This window comes from Echiichthys vipera (assembly GCF_963691815.1).
Source record: "Echiichthys vipera genome assembly, chromosome: 16".
Taxonomy (NCBI): Eukaryota; Metazoa; Chordata; class Actinopteri; order Perciformes; family Trachinidae; genus Echiichthys; species Echiichthys vipera.
This window is the reverse complement of record NC_139841.1, coordinates 13,125,273-13,142,644: the sequence shown is the minus strand read 5'-3', so window position 1 is coordinate 13,142,644 and position 17,372 is coordinate 13,125,273.

The following is a 17,372-nucleotide window of genomic DNA, read 5'->3' as shown; positions in this document are numbered from 1 at the left end:
TCAACACAGCAGGCAGTAAGGGCAAGGTGGTAATTTACAGGGTTTTCATTTATTTACAGGAGCTGCGTTAATTCCATGTTGTTGCATTGCACTTATATTTGTTTTTAAGAATCAAGAAAAACAGTCTTGATGACAGTGATTTTCTTGATATCCGATGGGGTTTTGAAAGGATTAAACAACCGCACAATGTAAGAGAAATTACTCCACCCATAACACAACGTTATCCTTAAATTGAAGTGAAAACAAGATTATCTAAATAAGGTTTTCATGTAACAACAGGTACGTGTAAAATGAGTCCTGTCCTATGCGTACAGTCTGTCCTGGGTCTTTTTCAGGCACAGACAGGGTTAAAACAGGTTTACTCAGAGCAAAATTCATTTTACTTTGTCAGAGTATAAAAACACATGTCATCTCTTTCTCTAAATGTTTAGAAAAGGCTCTAAATATATATATACACTGCTCCCTCCAACAGTCTTAATTTCCTCTGAAATATGGTAATTAAAGTAAGGTGGATGCACACCATACCAACCCCCTCAACTGCCACTGCACCGCTGCCATCCACCTCAGCACAGGCCAGTCCTTTTCATTGCATAAACATCAAATTATATAAACAGAGCGTTACATTTACAGCATGGCCGGGGCCCTGACCTTGTGGGCGGCGCTCATTTTTTGATCACTGACGCCTCTTACATTCTGACACATCATCGTTCAGGCAAGAATAGCTGATCTCTGAATCTTACAGGCTGCAAGGTGTTCTCATTTCAATAACCCAACTCCTACACCAGGCACCAGAGCGCACAGCTTCCGGCTGCGTAGTAGACCCATGCACACACACACCTCCTTCCGGTGATACTTGACCGTGGCGATGCTTGATAAGAGTTCTCATGAGATTTGGCTTTTTCGATTGGCTGCTTGACGCCCACGAGTGCTGTTGAGGAAGACTTCCTGTCAGAGTGGTATATGAGATCAAGGATGTCAACGTAAATAAGATTAACCTTAACAGGCAGACACCATGACGTTAACCCCGCCACCATTACTCAAATATTTGTTTTATTGATGTGTTAGGCGCACAGATACTTTTGCATTTTCGTCATGTGATGTTGATTTGAATGTTTGTCACGTTATCCCCCATCCGTCTCTTTCTGTAGAGAACTTCAAATGGAGCTAACATGTTCAAGAAGTAATAAAAAAAAATAATTTTAAGGTTTTAAAAACACAAAATAAACAAGAGCTTTAGAACAAATTTATCCTTGTATGGTAGAGTGAAACCAAACATAACAAAAGAGAGGATTTACTGTCTTTTTAGTATGACTTTAATGACTTAATTGTGTTATAACAAAAGTGAATAGAGCAATGGGAGGGGAACACCCTGCAGGGTTCAAACATAAGCTGCATGGTTCCAGAGGCTTTATTGGTTAAATGAAAAGGTGGTTTAATTGAGTTTATGTTGTTCGTGCCTCTTTTCTTCCCACATCGTCCAACTAGAAGGCCGTTAGCGAAGAAAAGACAGTCATGAAAAACTAATCTGCGTCCCTGTGTAAATGCACAATGCTAATGTATAGGCCATTTGGTCTAAAGGTCACTTTGGTTGAGCTGTCTGTAGTTACAAACACTTACAAGATAATGCAACAGATGTTTCTGATTTTCCCATTATTCATAAGAATTGCTCAGATACTGAAAGCATCATTAGGAGCAACAATGAAAGTAGTCTTGTCCTTGATTCTTAGTCACCATGCCAACAACATACTGTACACTGCAAAGGTTCCCTGGAGGCAATTCAATTGTAAATTCACTGTAATTACCCTCAAATAAGCCTTATATAATAAGTAAGTAAAGCTGAAATGGGAAATGGGAGTTTTTGAGATGTACAGTACCTTCCACCTTCAAGTACTGGGACACAGGCCTTAAATGAAGCATTTTCCCAGCATGATCTGACAAATTCAGTAGACTGACATTAGTTAATCAGTATGACACTCAACAGCTGTCATAGAAGGCATTAAGTGATGAAAGACTGTGTTACAGAGAACTTCCTTTGAGAACAATGACTCGCTTTTGATACATAAGAGCAAAAAGTTATGGAAGAAATCTAATTAAAGGCAAAGCTAATGTCTGTTTATCTTTTCTAATCGAATGTTAGTAAAATGTATATATTGTGTTGTACAGGTGCTTACAAAGCACCATTTGCAATTATAATGAGTTACCAGTTCATTAGCTACACGTGCACAATCTAATGCAACCCACAATACACTAGCGTTATATCAAGGTTATCATATCAAAGTTGCTAAAATTCATATTTAACATGACTGCCTGTATGGGGAGTGAGTGATGATCAACTGACTGCATTTCTGTTTAGCTCCACAGAGCTCCTTTCGGCTAATTGTTTTAGTTCTCTGACCAACTTGAACAGCTTTGGTTCACTCACCACTGAAAGTCTCATTTTGGGGAGCGACAAGCAGCTGTTAATATGGGGAAAAAATATATAAATGTTAAGCTCTAACACTACCTGCTCAAACAGACAGAGTTAGCAACTAGCTAGTGGAACGTTTAGAAGCTAAGAGCCATTTATCCATCAGGAGTTGGTAGAGACCAAAAGGAGAGTGCATATTGGCCCTGTTGATGTGTAAATAAGAAAACGAGTGCTCATTTCGACATCAATTTAAAATGTACCATATGTCAGTGTTTCTGCTGCCCCCCCCCCAAAAAAATGATTGGAGGTTTAAATGTCACTTGCAGTCGTGAGGATTCAACTCACTTTGGAGTTTTTTAAGCTACACTTGCGGTCGTCTTATACTGCATTATATATAAAGGTGTTTTTAATATTTTCTCCCATTGATCTAATTCAGTGTGTCTGTTAGATCAATAGGATTTCTATTTATTTCCAGTATCACATGAAAAAGGTCCTAACGCTGTACATTTAACCTACATTTCAGAGCATTTACAATGATTTCATCGCTTAAAGTTAAACCAAAATGCCAAAAATCATTGTGCAAAAAGCTTGTGACTGGCAGCATGTTTTGGATTTCCAGGAAACGGTGACACAAAACAGAACGATGTCAGCCGCCACCAGCAACAGCAACAGACGTATGTCCTGTAGTGAGTGTGGGTGGGATTACAACAGTGACAGCTGGCTGAGATCATTACGGTTCGGGAAAGTGGGGAGGATAAAAAAGGGGGAGAACCTGAGAATCGGGGGAAGGGAGGGGTTGGGGTATAATGGTGTCGGGGGAAGAGGGTTGGGAGGCTTTTGTGGTGGCATTATACTTTTCTCCCTGGAATGCAGTTGCACTGTTAAATGTGTTAAGAGAAAAAAAAAAATATCCGGCTGCATAAGAATACTGACCGGACTTCAAATCCAAACATGCAGTAGCTGTCCTTTGGCATTCATGTCTACATGTGTGGAGGACCTGAGGCAAGAGACATGCATGAGGACGGTTCAGGATAGAGTAGCTGATAAATGGGATATATCAGGAGGGGGATGATTAGGGGGTGGGAGAGGAAGACGGGTGACTCACAGGCTTCCAGTAAGGGGTCTGACTCAGCGACTGGAAGCCCCCTGACCCGTCTGGAGACAATATGGGGCCAATAATCAGTGTTTTTCACTTTGCTGGAGAAAATAGAGACCCTAAAGGGCATACAATATGGAAAACAACAGCTGTCACATTCACTTTTTCTTGTAAAGATTATGAAGAAAACTCCTAGATTATTTTTGTGTGTTTCATTTTTGCCACTGGAGAGACAAAAAAAGGCCCCCATACTTTCACTACTGTCAGCCTAGTCAACAGGCCTCAGATCAGTTTTTAAGGATGATTTTACTTCTCTAAAAGCATGATAACGTGTCACATGCATTAGGCCGTTATGCATCGATATCCCACCCCCCATCAGCGTCCCTATGAGAAGAAAAGAAACAAAATCACACACCCGTTCATTTGTGTGCTCATTGTGTCAGTCACTCACTCATGCTGCTCTGCTGTTTTTTTGGATCGATCTTACGTTAAACCTTGTGAATTGTGTTGCTATAGCGACATTAAAGACAAGAGAAAGGGGATCAGTTTCACCCACGGCAATAGCAGTCATGTAATGACAGGAAGTGCTCATCAGGTGCCCCGTTATGAATCAGGTTGGCAGACAGCTGTGGACGTTTGCCGACTTTCATAGGATTTAAAAATTTTGGCTGTTTATTCTTCGCGTTGGCTTTTATTTTGCACAACAACAGGGGGAAATGCAGGTGTTTGATTATGTAATTGATGACTAAGGTTTGAACGTCAATCAGACATCTGTGTGTGCTTTCTCCTGCTGTTAAGAACAGATATGAACACGTGAAGAAGCACTGTTGCCTTAACAATCTTCTACCCCACAATTAGAGCCCGAACAATATAGGATTTTTGAGGCCAATACCAATTTTCGAGGGGGGAAACTCACTGATTACCGATACGAAAGCAGAAACAGATTTTTTTCACTGATATGACTTTATGAAAGCATATTTATTACACATTTTACATAGTGTGTGACATTGTCAACCAAATCTAGAATGAACACTGAGGAAATACATTTTTTTTTAAATGAATAGCCCAACATGCATCATTCAGTTCAGTGTGAGTCGATTGCTGACCATTTACTATAGAAAAAATAAAATAAAATAGCTATATGACACCATTTCTTAATCAACCCGAGCACCAATTTCTGCATTATTGGAAAACATATACACACAGATAGATACCAATATGTCTGTGATAGGCCCATATCGGTTGACCGATGTATCAGCCTCTACCCATAATCCTTTGTGTTTTTCTGTTTCTCTACTTGGATTGGGTTATGTTCTCACTCCTAAAGAGCTGCACCAAAGTTTACCAGGAAAAGGACCATTGTTGTCACCTAGATATGTTCCCTAAACTTGACTGGATTTGGAATGAAAGGAACAAATTGGGTTTGCCTGCTCTGTGAGTGAAGCCAAAAAGACACACACTCCGGTTCTTCCTCCTCCAATTTTGACCCCTCCTTCTGTTCGTGTGGGACTCCTGCGATGGTTACTGGTGATCGATGATCGTTGGACAGAGGGCCTGTTTCCTGGATGTGCCCTTAACTTCCATGTCACACACACAGATATCCTCTGAGGATGGAATGTAAACACATACGTGACCCACAGTCACTCACGCACAAAACACCTCCTTACATTTTCTAACCTTATCCTATCACCTACATCTGCCTTACATAAAATACCAGACTTTTTTCTAGACTTTTTAAGTGCATTTGAAATATTTGAAGTTATATTACAGTACAGTGAGCATATCAAATCTGACGAATACCCGTGAAAAGACTTCAAGCAGGTGAACCCTCTCACCCAACCATTCTCAGTCTAAATGTTCTGCCAAAAACTACAAACTTGCCTCTATCAAATCCATGAAAAAGTTGTGAATTACAGCAGGGAGACTGAACCTCAGTCATACTGGTGGTCAGGGGGTACTTGGTTGAAAAAAAAATATTTCAAAGGGGGTACAGTATTGAAAAAGGTTTGAGAACTACTGCTGTACCGATGTTTGTATGTTTTGTCCCTCTAGAAGACAAATTTGGTGACGTACGGTATTTGATTTTGGTTGGATGAATTGTATGAATCAAGATTCCAAACGTTTATCGGAAATACATTTTACCATTTAGCTGTCATTTTAGAAAGTCACCAACCAAGTAACCAAGACACTATTTATTTCCCGCTTCAAAAGCACCGCCCCAATATGTGTGTGTTGCTCAGCGCTATGTGGAAAATCATCTGAGAGATTACAGCCTAATACGCATTTGCAGATTAGTCAGGCTAGATCTTGATAGGAACACAACCTTTTTACTGTATAACTATGTCTATTCAACACTAACAATGCCATCAGAGCCACAACTTGCACTTATTTGGAAACTTGCACAACCTCCTGCAGGTGAAATTTGCGTAACAGTCCCTGTATGGACATAATTTCGTAACAACAGATTTTTTGTTTGTTTGCTTTTAAAGATATCTGTATCTTTGTACGTAGATGTGACTTACTTGTTCAGTTGTAATGTCAAGATCTGACTGACGACCAGTTCACATTTCTCCTCCTTGCCTCTCTAAGTCTTAATTATCCCTCCTCTTGTGACCCTACTGTCTAATTGAAGCTAACAACCCATGAAAAGTACATTTTTAAAGGAGTCAGTGAAACACATATTCATGTAAGACACAGCGTAGGCACCCTTGCCTTTCTTTCAGCTCTGTATCAGAATGAAGTGCCCACTCTGTTGCTTCCAAATCCTCCCAATAAAGCGTTAAACCCGATAGATGTCTGAGGTAGGATGTGAGCCGCCCACTCTCATACTAAAAACAAAAGTTAAGCTACATCTGGGAGTGAGTGCAGTCTGTGAGTGTTTTGATTTACTTCTGTAATTTCACTGCAACTCCGGTGGTTTTACTGTAAACCACTCCTACACTGTCTGCAGATGTGGCACTGGATTTAGTTGGAGGGAATGTGTGTGTACTCTGTGTGTATGTGTGTGTTCTGCTACATGTCCAAACCAAAGTGGATTCTGTCTAAGGAATTCTTTTGGTGTTTTCAAAGCAAACTGGCTTTTACTTTTTACAATATTTGATCAATGACTCAGGACACTACAAAATGCAGCAAAAGCTATTTTCCCAGAGTAAAACTCTGCACTCATTAGTGCTTTTAACCATGTAATATGAAGATATCCTGCAGACATACAAGGGTTAAATCCTTGTGTTTTAGAGAAATCTCAGAGCGCCAACCAGGCCTGTTGCAAGAAACAGAAAAAAGCCATGTGTTCTGTCTGTAGCAGCCGAGCATATCTTATGGTGCATTCACCTGCTCCTCGGATGGTCCCATTACCCAAGTTGGGAAGTTGTTGTTCCAACTTTGGTGTGTTTTGTAAGCTTTAAGTAGGGATCCAACTTTTTCAGTCTTGATACCAATACCTGGGCTTTGCATATTGGCCGATACCCAATACTTTTCCAATACCATGTGCTGAATTATTATTATTTATTAATTTGTTATAAACAATTTTGTACCGGCTTAAACTTCTTAAAATTGAAATTAAACGTAACAGCTGAACCTGATAACAAAGTAACTTAAATAACAATGTGCAGAGTTAACTAATGACCAATTGCAAGAAATTTGTTTGAGCGCTGCAGCCATGAACTGGGCTGCGATGCAATAGAATGGGGTAACAACGACCGACAATGGACAGCAACTTATGGTTAAGACCTAATACCACATTACAAATGTGGGCAAAAACTTTATATGCTATATGTTTCTTACCATCAACTCAACATTTAATTTTGACCGCCTTGTTTCTCCTTAATACGACAACAACTTGGAAATCTGTGTGCAATTATTTTCCTTTTTCTGATTACACCGACAACATGTGAATGCAGCATTATCTACAGTATGAAATCACACTTGTCTATGATTTCGCGTACATGAAGAAAAAGATATACATTTCTTTAAAAAGAAATATACTGTATGACAACAAGAACATTTCATAAATAACCACATTCTTCATCCAATATCTGCAATTTTTTTCTACATGTGTCACTGTGACCCAGAATCCTTATATTTCCACAAAGAGTAGGGCAGCTGGTCACATTCCTTTCATTCCTCAACATAATAAGATGGATGTAACATCTATATTCATCTCAGTGACCAAATGTAAACAGTCAACACCAAACGAGAAGAATGCAAAGGAATCTGAGGGCATCCTGGACTTTCTATTCTATTCATTCTGTCAAGGATCCCTGAAAAACAAACTTGTTTTCACCCAGGAGCTGTATTGTTTCTCTGCATGTGTTTTTGTGCAGCTGATGCATTCAACATCCAATGGAGCGCCGAGCAGCTGAGAGTGTTTATGCTGGCCTTTAGGTGCAGGTGCACAATTGAACCCAAGGGAAGGAAATGGAGGGGAGGGGTTTGAATGCGACACAAACAGGAAACAAGCTTTGTGCTAGTGCTCAGTGGTGCACACGAAAGGTTTACTTCAAACATTGCCCTCGTGCGATCTGTTTTGTTGGCTTATCCAACACAATATGCTTTGCCAGGAGCTTACATAACAGACACTGTTGAAAGATATTAACCTACTAAATTTGCCTTTTTTTGAAATCTCTCATTGATCTCATTTTACACCACATCTATGTGAGGAGTTATTTCATGGGAGGTCTGGGCAAAATGCCAGTGGAAGTTCAGGAAATGCCTCTTCAAGTCAAATAAGTGATTGCAAAAATAAGTCCCTTTTTAGCATGTTCACATTTGTCTCTGGTCATATATGGACTGACTGTCCTCTTTGTCCCACAAGTCTTTTTAATACAATGTTCTTGCTGAGAAAACAGACATATAAAACCCTCATCAAGCGAACACTGAGCCTAAAATAGTAAAACTGTTAGCACCGCATAGCCGAAAATACCAGCCAATGTAAAGGACTGGAAAACAGTAATTAATAATAATAAAAATAAACTTTCCAGCAAAGAGCAAGAAGTTATAACAAACATCAGAACTAAAAAGCTACTGATCATATCTTAGTTCAAAAGTACCCTTCTAAAAAGGACCAAAATACTCACACAAAAACACAAAAACTGCCCTCTCTCAAAAAAAGCATTATTTGCTCAGCACAAGCTGAACTTACACTGAAATAAGGATCATGTCACTGCCAAAACATAATCTTTATTTCAAAATTTGAATACTGAATGACGCGTGATATCATGGTAAAACTAAATCGTTAAAAATATGCTGTAACAACCTTCAAACCCCAGAGTTTATTCTGTACACGATGTATCCGGCCCCACAATATGTAGGACTGTATGCGCAGGGAGCATGGGTGTGTTTTCATTGTGTCTGTGTCCTAGTGGTGTCCCGCACGGTGTGGGAACAGGTCCTACCTCTGCACAGGAAAGACATTAGGGAACAACATGAGTGTTGGGGGGAGTGGGCAGAACGAGGGAGGGGGAAGGGGTGGGGGGACTTTCAGGAAAAGAAGGAAACGAAAAAAGGAGAACACCCTGGACTTTTCCTTCTCAAAACAAAAAACCCCTCCCCCTGTCCCCTCCCCGCTCTCCCCCTTCCCCTCATCCTCCCCCAAAACAAGTGCGAAGTGTCCCTCCTCAACAATAAGTGCACTGCAGCGTGCCCAACAACAAATAGTGCGTCACTAACGAGTCACAGCAAACATTCCTGCCTGTCTGTGTTTGCATGTCGTCCACTTATTCCCGCCACTTCGTCCCAGCTTTGAGAAGTTTGAAGTTGAAGTGAAGTTTGTGTGTTTAGTTCTAATTCTTTTCCAAACAGTTTCAGACTGACTCAGGCACACATGTTTTTCGATGTGATCTGGCTATTAATGTCCCTCAAAATCAGTTTGGCCTGGGAGATGCTGTGCGTGATCCTCCGAAGTCACGGAAGAATAGTGAGACAGTTTGTGGGTGAAGCAAAACTTTAGAAGTGGTTATTTTGTCATATATTGATCACGAAGCTCTGAATGTCAAGTTTTAATTCCAGTCAGGCTGCCAAGGGTCTCTGAGTTTATCCAACTTGATTTGAAACTCATTTCATGCGATTGAAGATGGCCTAGGTTCTTAGACGAGCACATAATCTTTCAGTTGGATTTCTTTTTCACATGAATATCAGTAATAAGGCTCATAAGGTTTTCATATATCAAAAATGATTTGTAACTTGAATCTGGGCCACAAACAGTTCTTTTGTAAACATAAGCACCAAAAGGGAGAGAAGAGCTTGTTTGTTTTTTGTGTGAAGTGCCACTCCAGCTACTCTTGTGGGAGTGATTCATTCCTCTAGCAAGAGAGAGAGAGAGAGAGAGAGAGAGAGAGAGAGAGAGAGAGAGAAAGAGAGAGAGCGAGCAGTGAAACCCGGATTAGCTAAATATACAATATCTCTACGCAACAAGTGAAAATATTTAGCATAATTCATTTTCGATTCAAAGTATTCACACAAGTAACCTACCCTTGAATGATGCAACATATGCATCACACACCTGAGTTTGTTACACGTTTTTTGGACTGCGTTCATAAACAACCAGTAATACTTTAATAGGCTGCAGGCCGCTTTTGACCGCACTGCAGTGTGATGTGCAGCAACTTTCAGGGAGCTGTAGATGAGAAGTAATGAGAAAGACAATTCACACGATCATTTCTAATTCATGTAGAGCGCTGCATGCTTTCTGTTAATACGTTCATGTGGCGAATGAAGGAAAACTCAATTATAAGCCCCTCCCCGCCAAATTAGACAGTTTAGAAGACAACAATAGCTGATTCATATCTAACTCACTTAATGACCAGGTTAAAGTTTGACCTTCTGACCTCAGTTTTTTTGTCCATGAGTCTCATTCGAGGCCTCCTAATTAGTTCAACTTTACAATTGGCTCTTTCATATAAGCCTCACAGACCGCTTCTTCCCAGGCTCACTGTTGGTTTTTAAAAGACAAGACGGTCTAGAGTCGCTCTACTGGTTGTGATAGTTTATCTGGGGACGAAGTAGGTCGGGGACGGTGTAGTCGTGACCTTTTACCGTCTAGTTGTGTTATAAGTTTAAAAGTACATAAATAATAAAAGATCATTTCGCTTTGTTGTATTTATTTTCTTAGATCAAGTTATTTTTTTCTTTCTTTTTTTTTTTTTTTTGCATATTGGTTATTAACTTCATACATTGGTTGTGAATGGGACTACATTACTGATTAAAAACAGTACAAATGTCATTAAAGGTCCCACTTTTTAATTAATGAGATTTCTATGTCTTTTTTTTATTTTAAAGCAGGTCAAGATGCCGAATAAATACAGTGAAAGTAAGAAATCAAATCACTCAAACCCCAGAGAAATGCAATATATGTAGAAAGTGCCACTACAGTGATGTTACAGTCATTCCCCGGCTGGAATGATGGTGCAGATGCAGAGACCAGAGATGCGTCAGACCCGGCAACACTGACCGATCAGAGCAGACTGGGCTTTTTCAGGAGGGGGTCTTAAAGAGACAGGCGCTAAAATGGAGCGTTTCAGACAGAGGGTGAATACAGGTATATTCAGACAGACTGTTAGAGAAAATGAATGTTGTTGAAAATACAAGAATGAGAAGAAAAAATAGCATAATATGCAACGTTTTAGTGTTGAATTTTAGTTCATATTGCCGCAATATTTTCCACATTGTATGTTTTTTGGCACAAACAGTGTCCTTTCAAATTCAGTTTCAGCACATCAAATATTATGATCGTGTGTTTTTGTTTCTTGCTTCCGGGATAATAAAAAAAAAGCCCACCCCTCAAACAAAAATAGCTTTTGCTGAAGGAATCGTACGCTGAGAAATAGATAATCCAGTTAGATGTTGCATGGGAGAAGACCAAAGGCACAGGCCAGATATTCGTTTTGGAAACAGTATATGATATGTTGTGCATTACCTGTTTTTATGCTCAAAAACAAGCCTTGTATGTTTTAAATGCCCACGAGCGCGAGCTACCGTGTCCTGTGAGCGCCATTCCTCATTTGTATGAATGGTGTGTTGTACCGTGAATGCATGCAACAAGAAGAACCATTTCTATCTTATCATAATTCGGGCACTTGTCGTTATGACTAAGACAGAAGCAGTGACTCAGATTATGATTTGCTTAAAAGTCTTTAATGGTGTTAAATGTCGGATAAGATGCAGGGTCACATGGTTTGGCAGTGAGTCAGGCCACCAGCTGCTGGTAGCCATTGTGTTTGGAGACTGACCTTTGTCACAGTGATGAAGAGGAAGAGTTGAAATAAGAGCAAAACAATCCTCAGTTGAAAGTATGATATTGTGTCAGGGGAGCAGTGTGTGTGTGTGTGTGTGGGTGTGTGTGTGTGTGTGTGTGTGTGTGTGTGTGTGTGTGTGTGTGTGTGTGTGCGTGTGTGTGTGTGTGTGTGAAGCTTTTTAAGGGATTTGTGTGAATACTTACGAGTATTTGTATTTGAAAAGTGTGTGTGTATGCTTCTAAGCTTGTTAAAGTATGTGTTCAAAGTGTTAAGTAAAGTGTTAAGTACTTGGAAAGGATTTTGGAAGACCATCACAACCCGTAGCATGTGACTTTATAGTGCTGAACATTGAAAAATAGAAAGCAGGCTTCTTCCATTTCTTTAACTTTATTTCCATTTTGGAAAAAAAACGATATCATTGTGAGACAACCGCAGGTCGTTTCCTCTCATCCCTTCCCATCCTTCCTTCTCTGCACTTTCCCTTCCTGTCACTCGTCACTGTAAGTGCTGATCTTGCGGATGATACCCGTCTTTGTTTTCACAGAACAATCTAAGTTAGATAGGTTTTTAAGGAGGAGAGGAAAATGAAAGCAAGACAACTGTTATTTTATATGCTACATTATATTTGTAGGTTTGCACACTTCCAATCTCTTCCAGTCTTCCAATCTTTAATGGAAACATTCTACACTTCTAATCTTATGTTTCCTTGTCTTGTCTCTGTGATTATTATCACCTCTTCTCTTGTGTCTGATTATGTCTTCGCTTCTCTTTCAACAAGTGAGCTAAATAAAGTAGCTATGACTCAAAGTGACTCACACCTCAAACTCTTTTGCCCGTGAGCTCACACACACGTACACACACACACACACACACACACACACACACACACACACACACACACTCGCATGCACACACAAACACACACGCACACAGAGACACACACACACACACACACGCAGAAAGCGAGACACACAGAAGCACACACAAACAAAGACTTTGAAGTGTCCCCAAGCAAAGGTAGCAGCTGTTCCCAGCGTCACGTTGCATGTTTTAGGCGAGAAATATCAAATATCTGAAAAGATCCCCGAAACATTTGAAGAGGTCCCTCTGGAGATCGAATACACACAGACACACACAGACATACAGGCACACACACACACACCCACCCACACACACACAGAATTACACGCACTGACTGTGAACAGTATGGTGTATCTTACAACTTAATGCACTTTGTTGCCAGGGATGGACAGAATACTCCTAATGAATGGCTGACCAAGCTCTTGCCTCCCACACGCACACGCGCACGCACACGCACACACACACACACACACACACACACACACACACACACACACACACACACACACACACACACACACACACACACACACACAAACATACACTCCTCTCACTAGATAGGATCAAATGTCCTGAGCTGCTGTTTGTTGACTTTTGTAAAAAATGTCATGATATTTAAGCTAAATGCTAAAAAGAAAAAAGAACACAGCAGCCCGTTAATTATCTGTGTCCTTTCTGGTTAAATGTCTGTCTATGGATCTCAATCCTCTAAATCTCTCTCCGACAGCCTCTTTCTCAACTTTTTCTGCTTCCCTTTCTCTCAATCTGAGACTGGCCTTTCTCCAAAGCCCTTTTTCTCTCTTTCTCTCGCTGTTTCTCTTATGCAACCAGCTCATAAATAGAAAATGGATGTGTCACTCAATTACTGTATTTATACTGGAAATGGTCTACAGGCTCGGGCCAAGGTTTATACCGGAGCCCACACATGGTTTTAAGCCTTCTTCCATTAACTTTATTTTTACTCCAGTATCAAAACACATTGAGTCATTCATCTCTACACAGGTGGATAATTTGCACGGCTTTTTTGTTCTTTTTTTTTTAGTGCTTGTTTAGCAACTCATAAATCAATAGACCTGTAGTAAACTCCTCGCGAAAATAGGAACTGACAAGTGTGCAAGCATGAACAAATTTGCCAACACATGTAGGACACAAAGGTGAGGAAGGAAGGATGGGAAGTTGTCATCCGTTATGGTTGAGGAAGCAGGCTTTGCTTTCTGTTTGCTCTACATATTCACTTGAAAACACAGCAAAGTGTTGGTGCAAGCAGGGACCTTTTTAGGTTTGCCCATCCAGCTGTGTGCTGTGTTTTTTTGTTGTTTTAGCAGCCGCTGGAGTTAAATCGGTCCCAATCCACCATCTCTTCCGCGTCTACACTGTTTGCCTTATCCTTAGCCAGGTGGTTCCTGTTCGCTGACTTGTATTATACCAGTTTCATAACTTGAGTTAGTGTTTTGTAGGGGAAGAAAGTCAAAGGGCAGCCAACATCTTAAACAGCAAACGTTTTATTCAGTTAGATGAGTATGTTGCAATGTTTTAAAGGAAACATAATAACCCTACAGGTGTAAGTTGAAAGGCTGTATGATTAATTGATTGGTTGATATGACACGGTTATTGCAACTTTTAGTATATCAACTTGCTGAACTCTGGGCGGCGACACTGTTAGTCACAGCTTTTCACCGGTGTCCAGCAAGCAATGTGACAAATAAGACTGAGAACTAACTGGACCCAAAATATGCGTCATATTTCTCCATTGCGTGGTAAAACTGCATGCACACACTACTATGGTACCTTAAAGTGGAGCCAAGGCCATTGAAAAGAGGCTGGGTCACCAAAACAAAAAACAAAAAACAAAAACCGTCTGAGCTTTGGTGTATGACACATGCGCAGTAGAAAATCTGGTCTGCAGTTGCTGAAAGGCTCAATAGCTGGCGCGCTATCATAGAACATGGGGGTGATTGATTTATTGGCCTGAGGCGTCTATAAGTGGCCTAGCACCAAATGCCAGTAAAATATCTGCTGGAATTTATAGAGTCTATGGTCTTTAACAAAACCACTTTACCCACAACCTTATAATAAGTATATGTGATTGATTTGTTTTTATTAGTAGGAAAGAAAATTATTTGCATTTAGCAAAATCCTCTGCAAATTGGTCCTGGCACCCGAAAAAAGATAAATTCTCGTGAAATGTGGAAATTAGAGGTCAATATAAACATTCAGTTTTTTGATAGTTTAGGTTAAGAGTAAAGAGAAAATCACTTGAAAGACTTTTCCAGCCCAAAAGACAAGACGGTAATCCTCTCAGCGTGGGATCCAGGCTCATTAAAACACACCACCTCTCTTGTCATGAGAGGATCCGTCACCAGCTGAACTGTGACCCATTTTGGGTGTGACCCCTCCGTCTAAGAAACGAGACTGCAGAGTCTATTATCCAACACCCTGGGAACTAAACCTAAACCCAGCACTCCTCTCTCATGTGTGAACCACGCGGAGTTTGAATCAGCAGCTAAATAAAAGCCCTTATTTGTTCTTTTAACATTTTAATGGACCAAACGCTCTTTTAAGCAGCAGCATACAGCACATTTCAGTGTGTTTGTGTGTGTGTGTTTGTGGTTGTGTGTGTGTGTGTGTGTGTAAGAGTGTGTGCAGGGGTGGTAGGTTAAAGGGTGGGAGGGGTTCAGGATGCAGACTAGGGAGTGTGTCCTGCAGTTTGAACAATCACACCCAAACTTCCACTTTACCTCAATCAGCCACAGGACATTTCCCTACTTTAACCTCTCGTTCCCTTTTACTTCCTCTCTCTCTCTCTCTCTCTCTCTCTCTCTCTCTCTCTCTCTCTATCTCTCTCTCTCTCTATATATATATATATATCTATCTATCTCTCTCTTGCACACTCCTTCCCATTCTCCACATCTATGTTTTCTTTCTCTATTTTTCTCTTCCTCTGTCTCATTTTCTCTCTCTTCTGTCCCTCAGTTCATTTCAGCTCAGTGGGGGGTTCTACTGGCATCAGGGGGATGGAAAGTAACTAATTACAGATTAATTACATACATTTCTGTAATTAACCGACGAACTGCGTAGCTTTTTCATTGGGAACTTTAACTCTTTTAAGAACAATCCTCCAGTCCGCATGCCAAGTATCCTTGGGCAAGACGCAGAACCCTGAATTGCTCTCAAAAGGCTAAAGGTGTATGAATGGGGGTCTGAATGGTTAGATTAGATCCTGATAAGCAGGTGGCACCCTGCAATGGCAACCTCTCCATCAGAATATGAATGGATGTGTGTGTGAATGGGTGAATGCGGTGTGAGGGGTCAATGACTAGAAAGCACAACAATAGTATATTGTATGTCTTGAATTTGTGATTAAAGCCACTAATTGTTAAATTTTAAAAAGTCAGAGAGGTAGGTAGGATGTAGACTTTGGAACATTGGAAAATATTATTACTACTACCCCTATACTCTCAGTCCCATGCTTTGATCCTCTTTGCAGAGTCGATTTCTGTGTTATATGTCTTGAGTGGGTGGTGATTCACAGTAAGTGTGACGTTGCCTTGTACATCGGGGGTGTGGAATACAATGCAACATTCATTTCCCTTCATTATCTATATCATAAGGCTATGTCAGATAATCTTCTACATTTTTATCCATTTATTGGTCCTGACTGCAGTTTTACTTAATATTGTCAGGAAAAAAGGCAAAGAACCGCTCTGGCAGCGGTCCAAAATCATACAAATGTGATTAACTAATAGTTAAGTTTAGATAAATAATAAAGAAGTGGATCTAGTGTTAAAGTAGACTTTGAGCAGTGCTATACTCAACTCACTGCAGAAAGACAGTAAAAGGCCAAGAGTTCCCTTGTTATGTCTCAAACAGGAGTATTTTCTGTTCATTTGTTTCGAACCACCTCATAAAGGGTGATCTGTGATAAATCTTTCTAATAATAAAATATATATTTATAACTTTGGAGATCCAGTCAATTGCAGAGCTTTGGTTTACAGGAAGTCGTTTTTTTTGTTGGATGACACATTGACCTTTCGAAACTATAAGTAACAGAAATTAGAAAAAGGCTTTCTTCGAGTGTCCCCGTGGTCAAATACTCTAAGTCACATAGCATGTAATCGCAACATCCCTTGTTAAAAAATGAATCGAAGGGAAAATGGTAACATACTGAACAATGGTCCTCTGTCAGGGCTGCTCATCTTGGTGTTTAAATGGGAAAATAAGCTGATGCTGAATTTTTCTCACCACAAGACAGAGTAATATAGGTTGCCATGGATTGAACTAAGGATGGGTTCAATTCTGAATACACTATCAGTCTTAATTTTTCGAAACATTTTTATCTTCAATAGTCTAACAGGAGATCCAGTCTCAGTTTCCAACGAGAATTTTTTTTAAACGAAAAGCAAAAAAATGGGCACCTTTTAGCACTTTCTACTATAAAGTGCCCATTTTTTGCTTTCCATTTTTTCTCTATCTCTTTTCTGTCTCTGTAAGTGTTGTGACACTTCCCCCTTGTGTTTATGTTCGGTACTAAGCACCACAACAGCCAAGGGGAGGATCCGAGGGTGGAGCTCCACTTCGTTGCTCACAGGCACAGGTACATTTTTTTAAACCTGCACACCACAGCCAGCAATGCAAGTAGAAAGGCTGTCTGGAAGTTGTCAGTCGTGCAAATGAAGGCCGGTGCTGTGCAGTAATGACTAATGGACGGCACAATCAAACAGCCACATGTTGCTCTTCACTGAGTGCAAGTTATATTATTATTAGGGCCTAACTCAAA